The sequence below is a fragment of the Cherax quadricarinatus genome, chromosome 38 (genome assembly GCF_038502225.1).
Source record: "Cherax quadricarinatus isolate ZL_2023a chromosome 38, ASM3850222v1, whole genome shotgun sequence".
Classification (NCBI taxonomy): Eukaryota; Metazoa; Arthropoda; class Malacostraca; order Decapoda; family Parastacidae; genus Cherax; species Cherax quadricarinatus.
In genome coordinates, this window is record NC_091329.1 from 32,594,006 (window position 1) to 32,609,000 (window position 14,995).

Below are 14,995 nucleotides of genomic sequence, written 5' to 3' on the forward strand. Positions count from 1 at the left end.
GTGTGTTGCTGCAGTTGATCCCCAAGCACAAATAGCATAGGTGAGGTATGGATAAATAAGTGAGTGGTATAGTGTGAGAAGGGCATTTTGCGGCACGTAGTATCATATCTTGGAGAGGATCCCAACCGTTTTGGATACTTTTTTGGCTATATGCTGGATATGGGTGCTGAAATTCAGGTTGTTGTCAAGGTATAAGCCTAGGAATTTTCCCCCATTATTTCTGGTAATTAGAGTGTTGTCAATCTTAATGTTAATTTGTGCATCTCCTGCTCTGCTACCAAACATAATATAGTAAGTTTTGTCAGTGTTAAGCGTAAGTTTATTGGCTGTCATCCAAGTCGATATTTTAATCAGCTCCTCATTCACAATGGTGTTGAGGGTGGCAAGATTAGGGTGAGAGATGACATAAGTCGTGTCATCAGCAAAGAGAATGGGTTTCAGGTGTTGGGATACGTTAGGAAGGTCATTGATGTATATGAGGAAGAGCAGGGGACCAAGGACACTTCCCTGCGGAACTCCAGTATCAAGTGGCCGTGTTGCTGATGCTGTGTCTTTAATGGTGACGTACTGATACCTATTAGTAATGTAAGATTTGAAATAAGCAAGCGCATGGCCTCTTATACCGTAGTGGTCAAGTTTGTGGAGTAGGATTTCGTGGTTTACTGTGTCAAAAGCTTTTCTTAGGTCAATAAAAATTCCTAGTGGATATTCCTTATTTTCCAATGCTGTGTAAAGCAGATCTAGCATTTTTATAATTGCATCGTTAGTGCTTTTATTTTTCCTGAATCCAAACTGGCAGGGGTTGAGTATGTTTTGAGCCGTTATAAATGAATACAGTCTCCTGGTAAGTTAGATATTGGCCTATAGTTGTTTAAGTCTGTAGGGTCACCACCTTTATGTATTGGTGTAACCCTTGCCATCTTGAGTAGTTTCAGGAAGGTGCTAGTCTCTAGTGACTTTTTAAAAAGTAATGAAATAGCATGCGAAAGGACATGGGCCGCTCGCTTGTACAGTAATGGTGGGACATGAGACAGATTCCCCGAGTTATTTTTAAGTGACTTTATGATCTCAATGACTTCCGTGGGCTCAGTTGGTGCAAGATAGAAGGAATTAAGGAAATTTCCATCTAGGTAGTCCCCGGCATGGGCATTGGTATGTGGGATTTTACTGGCGAGATTAGATCCTATGTTTGAGAAGAAGTCGTTTATCTTGTTAGCTGTGTCAGTGGGATGTAGTGGTGTTTCATTAGGTTTAGTTAGGACAATATTCTTGTTTTTTCTCAGTTTGTGGGTCCCTAGAATCTGAGAGAGTGTTTTCCAGGTCTTTTTTATATCTCCTCTAGTGTCTGTGAATCTACTGGAGTAGTATAGTTGTTTGGCTTTTTTTATTACTTTGGTGAGAGCTGATGAATAGTGTTTAAGAGTATCTTTGTGTATTAAGCCCTGTCTATATTGCTTTTCATATTGGTGTTTCTTATCAATGGATTTCAGAATGGTGCTGGTTAGCCATGGGCAACCAAGCCGTTTGTTTGTGATCTGTTTTGTTTTTATAGGACAATGTTTGTTGTATAGTCTAAGTAATTTGTTAAGAAAGATGTCTGTCCAGTCATCAATACCATTGGCCTTGGAGAATTCTGTGAACTTCCTTACTGAGGCCTCGTCATGGAGTCTAAATGAGACTTTGTTGTATTCAAGTGGTGGTTTACTAATGTTTGTCAGGAGGAAGGTAGGGTAGTGGTCTGTAGTGCTATCTGTGATTATCCCTGATTTAAGGGGGGTTAGTATATTAGTCCATATGTGGTCTATTATGGTTGCACTTGTCTCAGTAAGCCTGGTTGGTTTAGTTATTGTTGGTATGAGAAGTGTGTTGTTCATATTGTTGATGAAATCAGTTACAGGCTGATCATCCAGTAAGCCAAGGTTGATGTTGAAGTCTCCAGCTAAGAGAAGGTGGTGCTTATTCATTTGTCTGTTTATTAATAGTGACTTTAATTTCTTACTGAAATTTGGGATGTTTGTGTGAGGTATCCGGTAAATGGCACCGATTGTTATAGGCGTCTTAAGGTTTTTTACAGTAAAATTAGCAAAAATGTATTCCCCATATTCATCACTAAAGCAAGTGGTGCTAAGACAAGATAATTGGTTAGAGTAATAGATTGCAATACCACCCCCAACTTGGTTTGTTCTGCAGTTGTGAATTGCTGTGTATCCTGGTAGAGGGTAGATATCTATTGTGTCCTGCTTAAGCCAGGTCTCAGTAAGAATAATGCAGGAGAAGGGTGTCTTTAGTGATTCAAGGAGTGCTAGGATGTCATCATAGTGTTTGCTTAAGGACCTGATGTAGTTAAGTACTGATAGACTTTTATCATTGTTTAGGATAGTGCTGGCTTGTGATGCTGTGTAATAAAGGCAGTTACTTTCCAATAGGTTTTGATTGGGTGTCAGATTATGGAGGTTTAGATCAGGGTCAACGTGATCAATCATCTTCTAGGTTTAAAATTATGGTTATGTATATCCTGAGTTGTGTGTTGAGTTCTACTACTGATATCTGTAGTGGTTGGAAGTTTGGACAAGTATATAGCTAGAGTATTTTGGTCATGTAGGGTATAGTCACTACTACACATAATGAAGTTGATGTTGTCTATGTGTTGTGCTGGAATGAACTAAAGTACAACTAGGTATAAACTAGTAATATAAAAATACAAATTAAAAATAGAACAAGACTCTCACTTGTAATTGCACTAAGGTCTAATATAATGACTTTTGTGGAGTCTATGTTTTGAGCTAGAGTGAGCTAAAGTACAATAGGTTTAATCTAATAATATAAAAGTACAAATTAAAAATAGCACTAGTCTCTCACTAGTAATTGCACTATGGTCTAATATAGTGAATTTGGTATTGACTATGTCTTGAGTTAGAATGAGCTATGGTACAACTGAATTTAATCTAATAATATAAAAATACAAATTAAAAGTAGCACCAGTCTCTCACTAGTAATTGCACTATGGTCTAATATAGTGAATTTGGTATTGACTATGTATTGAGCTAGAAAGAGCTATAGTACAACAACTTTAGTCTAATAATATAAAAATACAAATTACAAATAGCACCAGTCTCTCACTAGTAATTGCACTATGGTCTAGTATAGTGAATTTGGTATTGACTATGTATTGAGCTAGAATGAGCTAGAGTAAAACTGTGATTAATCTAATAATATAATAAAGGAACAAGACTCTCAATTGTAATTGCACTAAGGTCTTATATAAGTTGTTTACAAGAATTAGAGTATAATTAGATTTAAATTGACAGGATAAAATACACAAATTAAGGTAGCAAAATAATAATAAAAAAAAAATTGATAAAAATAAAAATGGCAATGACTTGGTTATAATATGCTAGTAAGATGGTAGACAGGATGATATAAAGGTTGTAGTTGAAAATACTAGGTTAAAAAAGTATGGAATAAAAATGGTCAATAAAAGAAGTTTACAATAAGTTTGATCAATATAGTTTAAAGTAAAATTGGGCAATAATAGGGATTTAGAATAAAATTGGGCAATTGAGTATTTTTTAAAGTGAGGTAGAATTATTGAAGACAAGTTATGGTTAGTTTATAAAAAAATAAGATGGAACAGTGATGTGGTAAGTTGTAAAAAAGGAGATAGATTCTGTAGATATTTAATACAATTAAGACTATGAGGTAGAATGGTCGTTGAGTACAACAATGACAATTAAAAGTAGTTGGAGTATTAGAATTTTAGGGGGGCACAAATTTATGACAATATAACACTAACGGTGGACTATGGGTATTATCTGCACTTTATTCTGATTCTGTTAGTCCAGCCTCACTTAGGAATGTTTTAAGGTCATGTTCTGTGGAGATGAAGTATCTCTTCCCAGTGGGCTGTTTCCTAACTGCTCTTTTTCCATCCCTCACAAAGCACTGGTGGATTTTTGGGGCATAGCACAGTTTTCTTAGCCGATAAAGAAGGTTTTGTCTCGTTTTGGTAAGGCACTCATTGACGTAAACATCAGTTTTCATAGAAATAGATGTTTTTAGTAGGTTGTTTCTTTGTAAGCTAGTTTGGAATTTTAACAGCACTGTTTTTTTACCTGCATGATAGCCCATCAGTTTGCAATCCTTTAAGTCATCACTACGTATGTTAAGGCGAAGGTGGTCCTTGATAAGCTGTAGGGTGGTCTCCATGCAGGTCTCTTGGGTGACTGTGGGTGGGAGATGTTTGCTGTTAACTACAACAGCGTCAGATAGCTGCTGTTGGTCATTATGGTCTTGGAAGTTGGTTATGACATTGGCAAGTTGTTGGTCCACTCTTGATCTTTCCTCTGTAATGTTGGTAGTAAGTAGGGTGACTTGGTCTTTTAGAGTGTTGATGGTGTCTAGGGACCGGGCGCTGTATAGTCCTTGTGGCTTAGCGCTTCTTTTTTGATTATAATAATAATAGGGACCGGGTGTGGGTGTTGCTTTGTTGTTCTAGAGTGTCTAGTTTATGTTCTAGAGCAGTGATCTTGTTGAGGTAATCTGCATTGCTAGCCTTTAGTTCCTGCATTTCTTGAGTTAGTTTGGTGATCGTTTGGTTCTGAATGATAAGGAGTTTAGCTATTTCTGGGTCGGTGATCTTCTTGACATCAAATACTGGGAAGGAGTTATCTTGGACTGTAGCGGCGGCCATGTTTGTTGTCGTCTGTCGTGTGTTGTGGTGGTGTCGGTGGGTGATGAGGGTTGTGTCCTGGCTGGCAGTACCACAAGTTTTCCTCGTGTTATTACTGCTCTCACCTTTGATGTTAGGAGTCCTTAGCTGGTTACTGGATCTTCTTTTATTGTTCTGACCATCATCATCATTATTATATTATTATTATTATTTTTATTGTTATTATTATTATTATTATTATTATTATTATTATTATTATTATTATTATTATCGTGAGCAACATCTGGTTATCTTTACTGTAGACGATTTGCCATCCAGTGGCTTTATCAATACAGATTCTAGGACACAATAAGAAAACAGAAGAACTATATACAAAAGATGAGGTAATCAGTCCCTCAGCCTTGGAGGAGGTGTTTACAGCACCGTGGTTGTAGAGATTCTGAAGCAGAGGCAAGGAGACTGGCGCTTATATAGGCAGAGGCAAGGAGACTGGCGCTTATATAGGCAGAGGCAAGGAGACTGGCGTTATATAGGCAGAGGCAAAAAGACTGGCGCTTATATAGGCAGAGGCAAGGAGACTGGCGCTTATATAGGCAGAGGCAAGGAGACTGGCACTTATATAGGCAGAGGCAAGGAGACTGGCGCTTATATAGGCAGAGGCAAGGAGACTGGCGCTTATATAGGCAGAGGCAAGGAGACTGGCGCTTATATAGGCAGAGGCAAGGAGACTGGCGCTTATATAGGCAGAGGCAAGGAGACTGGCGCTTATATAGGCAGAGGCAAGGATATCATGTGGGGTTCGAACACGTGGATAGGGTAAGAAATACTCACGTATCCTGGAAGTACGTACATTACGGTTAGTACGTGAAGCGCCCAAACAGCCGTGACCTGCCTCCTTGCTCACTCTCGTAAGACTGACCGCCCACAGTACTCATGTGTGAGGGAGTGTTTGAATACTGCTGTGGTCAGCAACATTATGAATACAGTCAGTGATTCACGCAGAGACGGTTGGTAGTGAGTCATCTACTGGTACACTGGTTACTGGTAACTGGTTACTACTACTGAGAGCTCGGTGACACTAACGTATGTCGTCCCGACATACAACTAATACAAACTAGAGATGGCAGGTATACGGCTTGGGCTGATTCTATACAATGTCAAAGTACACAACAATTAAACATTATAACATACATAAGTAGAACATTGGAATGGAAGGTTACGTAACTGAAACTGTAATGCAATACTAGGTATAATATAGCACAACTCATTGAATGAAACTCAACGTTGGAATTACACAATAGAAGTGATAAAAAAAAATTTGATCGATCGATCTGTATTCATGTGATCTACGGATTCTGAGGAATTAATATATACAAAGAAAGAGTGTTTAACAGAAAGGCAGATTCGGTGCACTCAAATCTAGACTGTTAACTCTCAGAATTCGGAGAGAACGTGAACACAAAAAAAAATTCTTGAATACTGATAAGTTGATACTGTAATTATTCATCTATACAGGTTATTTACATTTAACCCCAACTCTGCTAGGGTAAGATTGACATATGCAGAATGGGTGTCATCTCTGGGAGGATCAAACTCTGTTGCATTGGCTAACTCATGCTGTATTTGAGGCAAATCTTAATTGGAAGTTACAAATGATACTTGAGGATTTCTCAATACCTGTCGTGTACGTAGGGAATAACGACACTCAGGTTGATCGTCTGACTGAGTATCAGAGGAAGAGAGTACAGGATCAGGAGGATTGTCAGAGTCTGTCACATTAGTCTGGGTTGGAACATCATTATCATCACATACTAACTTCATATGATCTAAATGCGATTCTTTATACTGACCAGTACTAATTTCTCTAACCTTATACTTATTACCAGTGATATGTTCTACTACTCGATAAGGACCAACAAACTTTTGATCAAGCTTTGGCATTGCAGACGTTTTGTTAAAGTTAGTCAGCATAACTCTCGAACCTACTTTGATTTTGGATGGCTTTGCTCGAGTGTTTGTGACTCTTGTAAATTCTGCTGTTGATTTATGAAGTGTTTCACGGATTCTTCTAAAAACACTTTGAGTTAAGCTGGTACGAGTTGCTATGAAATCATCAGGGTTGTAATTTGGTTTCGGATTAGAATATAACAACTCATAAGGCAAACCTTTTATCTACACCATACAATGCATAATGTGGAGTGTCACCTATAGAAACATTGTAAGCAGAATTTATAGCACACTGCACATCAGGTATAACTTCATCCCAAGTTTCACTGTTGGGATTGATAGTGGCTCTCAAGACATCAAGTACTTTCTTATTGGTTCGTTCCACTAACCCATTGCTGGCAGGATGATGAGGAACAATGGTGGATTTAGAGATCTTGTACAAGGTGCACAAATTTTCAAGAATTTCATTACAGAATTCACCTCCATTATCTGTTACTAGGGACTTAGGGGTGGTATGCCTGCAGATAATGCGTTCTTTAAACGCTTTAGCTACTGTCTCGGCAGTCTTATCTGCAATAGGAACTAACTCACAATATCTGGTGAAATGGTCTACCATAACACACAGATGTTTGTTGCCTTGGAGGGAACATTGGAAATTAGTTAACAAATCTAGCACAACTCTTTCCCACGGTTCGCTAGTAGTTGGATACACTTGGATTGGATTAGGGCCATTAGCATTACCTTTATGTTGCATGCAGACACTACATTTCTTAACATACTCAGATATAGCAGTTGCCATACGAGGCCAAAAGTATTTCAATCTGGCTTGTTTTACTGAACGATCCATACCAGGGTGTGCAACACCTGGTACATCGTGAACTAGCTGTAAGGCTACATTCACTAGTGACTCTGGAATTACTAACTGGTATACTCTTCTGCTAGGAGTTCCCAACTCGGCTGTTCGATACAGTAATTCTTGGTTCATGACAAAGTCACTGATGGGTGCTGGTGGCTTCACAGTCAGAATAAGATCTTCCTGGAGCAGGAATCGAATCACACCAGACCACATGGGATCTGTTCGTTGAGCATTCTTTACATCTTCAGCACTAAATGGAGGGTCTGCAGTTACTATACTAACATGTCGCGATAAGGCATCTGTGACTACATTTGACTTGCCAGGTAAAGAGTGGAAAGCGATCTGGAATAGTTTTTGCGTTTGACTTCCTAAAGTCAATCACTGGGCACCAAGTACCATCCTTCTTAGGTACTAGGATCAAGGGCGCATTCCAAGGTGAATTACTAGGTGCAATAACTCCATCATCAAGCATTTGATTGATCAATTCTTCTGCGACAGCAACTTGTGAATGAGGCATTCTGTACGCAGGTATGTAAATAGGTCTAGTACCAGGTTCAAGTGGAATACGATGGGACAATAAGTTCATTATACCCATCTTCTCACCTGGTAAGGCAATGGCTTTACGACGTTTGTTCAACAGAGTCAACAAACGCTTGACTTCATCTGGGAAGTCAGTGGGAGCTAAGTCTTTCTCCTCAACTGGTGGAACAGATTGATCCAGTGAAGTGGATGAGGTTTCCCCGGTAGAAATAGCACCGACCCACTGGTCAGGTGACAACTCATCCTCTACCTGAACAGGGTAAGGATAGTGAACTAGGTCAACGAGGTTGGTATTTGCTCTGAGACGAACACTGTGACCCAAAGTGTTAGCAAGGAGTAAATGGATCTTACTGTCTCTTACAACATGTAAGGAAGGTTCAACAAATAAACCTTTGACCTTGCAGGAATCACTGTCAACTAGGACGTTATCACCATCTGGAACATTAGGAACAACAACAGACACTCTAGTGAGAGCACTAGCCGCAACAGAGATGTCTTTCTGCAAACAGCATGTGACATCAACAAGAGATGGCATTACTAGTTCCAAGTAATCGTTTTCTGACAAGGCATCCCCTGTGGAGAAACTACTACTCAAACTAGCAGTCATTGCAGGGACAGGCTGTGCACTCAAGGCAGTCTGAGTGTCCTCGGACACTTGAGGCAACGGAACACTATCCTGCAAGTCTGAAGGTATAGGTGGAACACGGATGGGAGTGACAGAATTACCAGTGCCTGACCGCTTGGGTACGCTACTGGAGAATGCATTGGCTTGTAAGGACTTAATGCGTACATCATACACTGCAGCAGTATGACAGATTTCTGATCCAAGCTGGTAACCCCAAAATGGTACGATCAAGTCATCAGTTTGGGCATGCCATCGATAAGGGTCAAGCACAATGCGTAAGTCTTGCTTGGAAGCAAATCCCAGTAGAAGGTCACCAGGGAAAGTAATCTGGTCGACAACAAGGAAGGAAGCAGTGAAGTCTCTACCTTGGATAGAAAAAGTTAGGGAAGTCCGACCTCGGACACGCAGGTGAGAACCAGCTACTCCACTAAGGGAGGACACATGAGTCGGTTCTACGAGAAGGACATGTCGTAACTGCTTATCCTTAAACAAACTAGACCTAATAATATTGACTTGTGCACCAGAGTCCATGAACAAATGAACGGGCGCATTATGAACAGATGCTTGCACTATAGGGCCTATGGTTGCATTGGAAGTTATGTGCAAACAAAAAGGTGGATTGTCATCAGAAAAGACTTGTTCCACTTCATCCCCAAAATCATCTATGTCAGAGACATGTGAAGCAACATCATCAGCAGGATTGTCATTCTCGAGACTGCTTAAGGCTTCAAAGGAATTGTGAATGGGAATGGTGTACTCATTATCACCTACTGTCACCATGGGACGGTTTGACTGGGGCGCTCGAATTCCCCCGAATTGGAAGAATGAGCCTGGTTCAGGTTAGTTTGAGAACCACGACGTCTGTTTCCTCTACGGGTTCTGCGGTTGGAACGGCCACGGAAAGACCTAGAGTACTGAAGGTTATAGAGAGCATTGCACTCAGATGTGTCATGTCCATGTATTCTATGATAAGTACAATAGGGAAGATCTGACTGGTACTCATCATCAGTACGACGCCTCTTAGGGTAACTATCAGGACAATTAATTGCAATATGGCCACGGAAACCACAGTTGTAACAAGTCCGCTGACTATTGTTACTGAATGTACTATGAATACTATGAGGTTTATAATGACTCTGTACACTGGTCCTTGGTGATCTCTGAGATGGTTGACAACCACGATTTGTCTCTGTGGCGCAAACAAGAGGTGGTGCAGACTGAGGCATAGGTGTGAAATTACTTTTGATACATGGGAAAGTACCCTGAGGGCACAAGGAACGTACATGATTTAGGGCTGTAAGTGGTTCCATCGTCACAGTTGGAGGATTAGCCTCATAAGCACACACGGAAGCAGGTGACATTAGTTCTTTAATTGCTCCAAAAGCTGCTATTTTAGCAAACGGTTCTGTGAATGGTTTAACCTCGTCAGGGACAAAAGCTGAGGACTGGACAGCATTGATAAATGATGATAAAAGTTTGTCTAATCTAACAGCAAAGGCACTCAACGATTCATTAGTCATGGGTGTAGCATTCACAAGTTCCCGAAGAACGACATATGGATCAGCTGTTTTTACTGGTACAAGGAAAGAACGAATCAGTTCCTCATATTGTGACCACTTAGTAAGATTCCTGAAGTCACGCATATCAAGGAGATCAACAACGTGAACAGCAGCAGGGGACTGATGAAGAGCTTCTTTCGCAAGTCTGATAAGACTTTCCTCTGAAGGAGGACCTTCAACTAGAGCATTAGCATGAGAACGAATGGCAGTAAACCATGCTTCAAGACTATGTACATGGCCATTGAATAAAGGTAACGCATCAAGGGAATCACGAGTATAACTATAGTATCTCAGTGTCTGGGTCGGTCTGTCAGTCGCTAAGGAACTGTGAGGACTGATGACAGCAGCAGCAGTAGCCTGAGAGGTCTGAGTGTCGACATTCACTAAAGTATCACTTGACGGTATGTGAGACATAATGGCAAAGAAGTTGCACGAGAACAAATAAGGCAAAAATAATGAACAATAAAAATGATACAAAATGCTAAAATTGAAATAAAAGAGATGCAACTAATTCTGCAGAAGTAATAAAAAATGTCTAAGATACACTGCAAGAGGAAGGACAACTCAATGTAAAGGACTGTTGGACAAGAAAAAAAAATTACATTGAAATATACAAGTAAAAATATTACTGGAGACTGAATTAAATGCAAAATGAGCTGTCTTTACTCTTGCTAATAAAGGAATTAACTAATAAAATTTTAAATCAATGTAAAAAGTATAAAATAAAATCACTAAATTGTTAACTGGGAAATTTAAATATTTTCTAAGAATGCATAAACAAAATTAAAATATAATGCAAAGACAACATTAGGAAAATTAATAAAATGAAAAACAAGATGCAATAATGAACTGAGAATAATAATACATAACAATATCAATAAAAGAAAATAATTCACTGCAGAACAAGTTCAACAAAATAATTCACTGCAGAACAAGTGCAACAAAATAATTCACTGCAGAACAAGTGCAACAAAATAATTCACTGCAGAACAAGTGCAACAAAATAATTCACTGCAGAACAAGTGCAACAAAATAATTCACTGCAGAACAAGTGCAACAAAATAATTCACTGCAGAACAAGTGCAACAAAATAATTCACTGCACAACAAGTGCAACAAAATAATTCACTGCAGAACAAGTGCAACAAAATAATTCACTGCAGAACAAGTGCAACAAAATAATTCACTGCAGAACAAGTGCAACAAAATAATTCACTGCAGAACAAGTGCAACAAAATAAGGTGTAGAAATAATCACTGCAATAATAAAGTCTCACTGGGAAAACTCAGGTTAAATAATAAAATAGAAATTATGAGAAAAAAAACTGATTGAACACTTTAACTCTTAATTGTAAATTAGACAAAACAATTTACTCAGAGTAAAGAAAACACTTTACGTTAAAAGTAATTGAAATTACATCAAGAGTGAATTTGTTCAAAGAAATATGAACAATATGAATAAAAACAAAACCCGAAACAAAACTGGAAGTGTAACACTTACAAGTGGTGAGGCAAGTGTAACACTTACAAGTGGCAGGGCACACAACACTTACAAGTGGTGGGGCACACAACACTTACAAGTGGCGGGGCACACAACACTTAATCATGTATTCATTATCTTAGTATATTCTTACAACAAAATCTTGCTGTGACTGATATGACAAAAATTTGCTGGCAAAAATAATGGTACACAGTCTGCGAAAAAATTAGAGGAATGAGACACTGCTGGCATACGAAAAAAAGGTACACATAGAAATAAATGGATAATTTGGTATACTGGGGTGAATATCACTGCATGAAATACAATGACAATTACTGGAGAATACAATGCTGAAAGAATACAAAAAAAAGTGAATGAATCACTTCACACGGAGTGACTGACTGGTACACTACACAATAATACTTACTACAGACAGAGAGTAGCATAAAACACAGATAAAAAAATATGAGATGAGCGATAACACTGAAAAAATATTGCAAAAATAACGAGTCAAAGAAACACTGAGTCTACACTGAAAACACAAGGCTTAGAGTACACAAGAAATTCACTATAAATGTCTCACACACGTAAATGTCTTTAAATGCAAGAAAAATGTCTCTAAACAGAAAATTATGGAGTCTGGAGTGGTCGACGGTGATGGTGACGAGGGTAGGTTGTCGAAGGTTGTCCTACGCGGTGATGACTGATGCCTCCTACACTCACTGTTGTCAGAAGAAATGCGCTTTCTCGGTGAACTCACATAACTGGCTTTATCGTTGGCGCTCAGCTACAATCTTGACCAATTATGTGAGCCAAAACAGTATTAGGACCCGGTACAAGGGTGCAAACAGCCACAGGTAGATGAGGTGGATGGCTGGTGGTGGTGGTGGTGGTGGTGTGAGTGACTCTCGCTGGCACTCACTGGCGTGCACTCCACTCACTACCCACGAAGGTGGCTTGATAAGCCACTCTATGCCACAGGAATGGTGAAATTCACTCTTAGCATCCAACAGGGAGCACAAAGCGATATATGAGACAATACTTCAGAGGAACTTGCGTGGCTTACTTCTCTCTCTCAGCTGGGTTAGAAGCTGGGTTGGCTGACTGGCTTAACCCACGAGAATGGCTGACTGGAAGACGGGTAACGATGCACACAGCATGAAGGAGCAGGTGGATGACAGGAGACAGGCTGGATGACAGGCTGACTGGCGTACTTCCACAGTCTGGCTTACTGACTGGCTTAATTGCAAAATCCGGGTCAACCCCTCGGAGATTGAAGCAAATCAACACACGAACTAAGCCAGGAAGCTTGAAAAACAGCTGTAACAGGCTTGCAGGCTGGAGTACAGGGTGGAGGTGGTGAGTGAGGGTAAGCGGCTAGCTACGGTTCACCTTTGACCCGCCGGCTCCCCACAAACAGTCTTCTAACGTCTTGAAATACCCTTAAAAATCCACGCTTCCACACCATTGCCACCATTTATCATGTGGGGTTCGAACACGTGGATAGGGTAAGAAATACGTAGGCTGGAAGTACGTATATTACGGATAGTATGTGAAGTGCCCAAACAGCCATGACCTGCCTCCTTGCTCACTCTCGTAAGACTGACTAACCCCAGTACCCATATGTGAGGGGGGTGTTTGAAAGAGGCAAGGAGACTGGCGCTTATATAGGCAGAGGCAAGGAGACTAGCGCTTATATAGGCAGAGGCAAGGAGACTGGTGCTTATATAGGCAGAGGCAAGGAGACTGGCGCTTATATAGGCAGAGGCAAGGAGACTGGCGCTTATATAGGCAGAGGCAAGGAGACTGGTGCTTATATAGGCAGAGGCAAGGAGACTGGCGCTTATATAGGCAGAGGCAAGGAGACTGGCGCTTATATAGGCAGAGGCAAGGAGACTGGCGCTTATATAGGCAGAGGCAAGGAGACTGGCGCTTATATAGGCAGAGGCAAGGAGACTGGCGCTTATATAGGCAGAGGCAAGGAGACTGGCGCTTATATAGGCAGAGGCAAGGAGACTGGCGCTTATAAGCAGAGGCAAGGAGACTGGCGCTTATATAGGCAGAGGCAAGGAGTCTGGCGCTAATATAGGCAGAGGCAAGGAGACTGGCGCTTATATAGGCAGAGGCAAGGAGACTGGCGCTTATATAGGCAGAGGCAAGGAGACTGGCGCTTATATAGGCAGAGGCAAGGAGACTGGCGCTTATATAGGCAGAGGCAAGGAGACTGGCGCTTATATAGGCAGAGGCAAGGAGACTGGCGCTTATATAGGCAGAGGCAAGGAGACTGGCGCTTATATAGGCAGAGGCAAGGAGACTGGCGCTTATATAGGCAGAGGCAAGGAGACTGGCGCTTATATAGGCAGAGGCAAGGAGACTGGCGCTTATATAGGCAGAGGCAAGGAGACTGGCGCTTATATAGGCAGAGGCAAGGAGACTGGCGCTTATATAGGCAGAGGCAAGGAGACTGGCGCTTATATAGGCAGAGGCAAGGAGACTGGCGCTTATATAGGCAGAGGCAAGGAGACTGGCGCTTATATAGGCAGAGGCAAGGAGACTGGCGCTTATATAGGCAGAGGCAAGGAGACTGGCGCTTATATAGGCAGAGGCAAGGAGACTGGCGCTTATATAGGCAGAGGCAAGGAGACTGGCGCTTATATAGGCAGAGGCAAGGAGACTGGCGCTTATATAGGCAGAGGCAAGGAGACTGGCGCTTATATAGGCAGAGGCAAGGAGACTGGCGCTTATATAGGCAGAGGCAAGGAGACTGGTGCTTATATAGGCAGAGGCAAGGAGACTGGCGCTTATATAGGCAGAGGCAAGGAGACTGGCGCTTATATAGGCAGAGGCAAGGAGACTGGCGCTTATATAGGCAGAGGCAAGGAGACTGTCGCTTATATAGGCAGAGGCAAGGCAGAGGACTGGCGCTTATATAGGCAGAGGCAAGGAGACTGGCGCTTATATAGGCAGAGGCAAGGAGACTGGCGCTTATATAGCCAGACGCAAGGAGACTGGCGCTTATATAGGCAGAGGCAAGGAGACTGGGGCTTATATAGGCAGAGGCAAGGAGACTGGCGCTTATATAGACACAGGCAAGGAGACTGGCGCTTATATAGGCAGAGGCAAGGAGAGGGGCGCTTATATCGGCAGAGGCAAGGAGACTGGCGCTTATATAGCCAGAGGCAAGGAGACTGGCGATTATATAGGCAGAGGCAAGGAGAGCGCTTATATAGGCAGAGGCAAGGAGACTGGCGCTTATATAGGCAGAGGCAAGGAGACTGGCGCTTATATAGTCAGAGGCAAGGAGACTGGCGCTTATATAGG

General features: G+C 41.2%; 1 protein-coding gene across 1 annotated transcript in view; it reads left to right on the forward strand.

Annotated features, from left to right (window-relative positions):
• LOC138853715 (dopamine D2-like receptor) overlaps window positions 1-14,995 on the forward strand; it is a 183,927-nt gene that overhangs the window by 138,851 nt on the left and 30,081 nt on the right. The gene's annotated exons all lie outside the window — the stretch shown is intronic.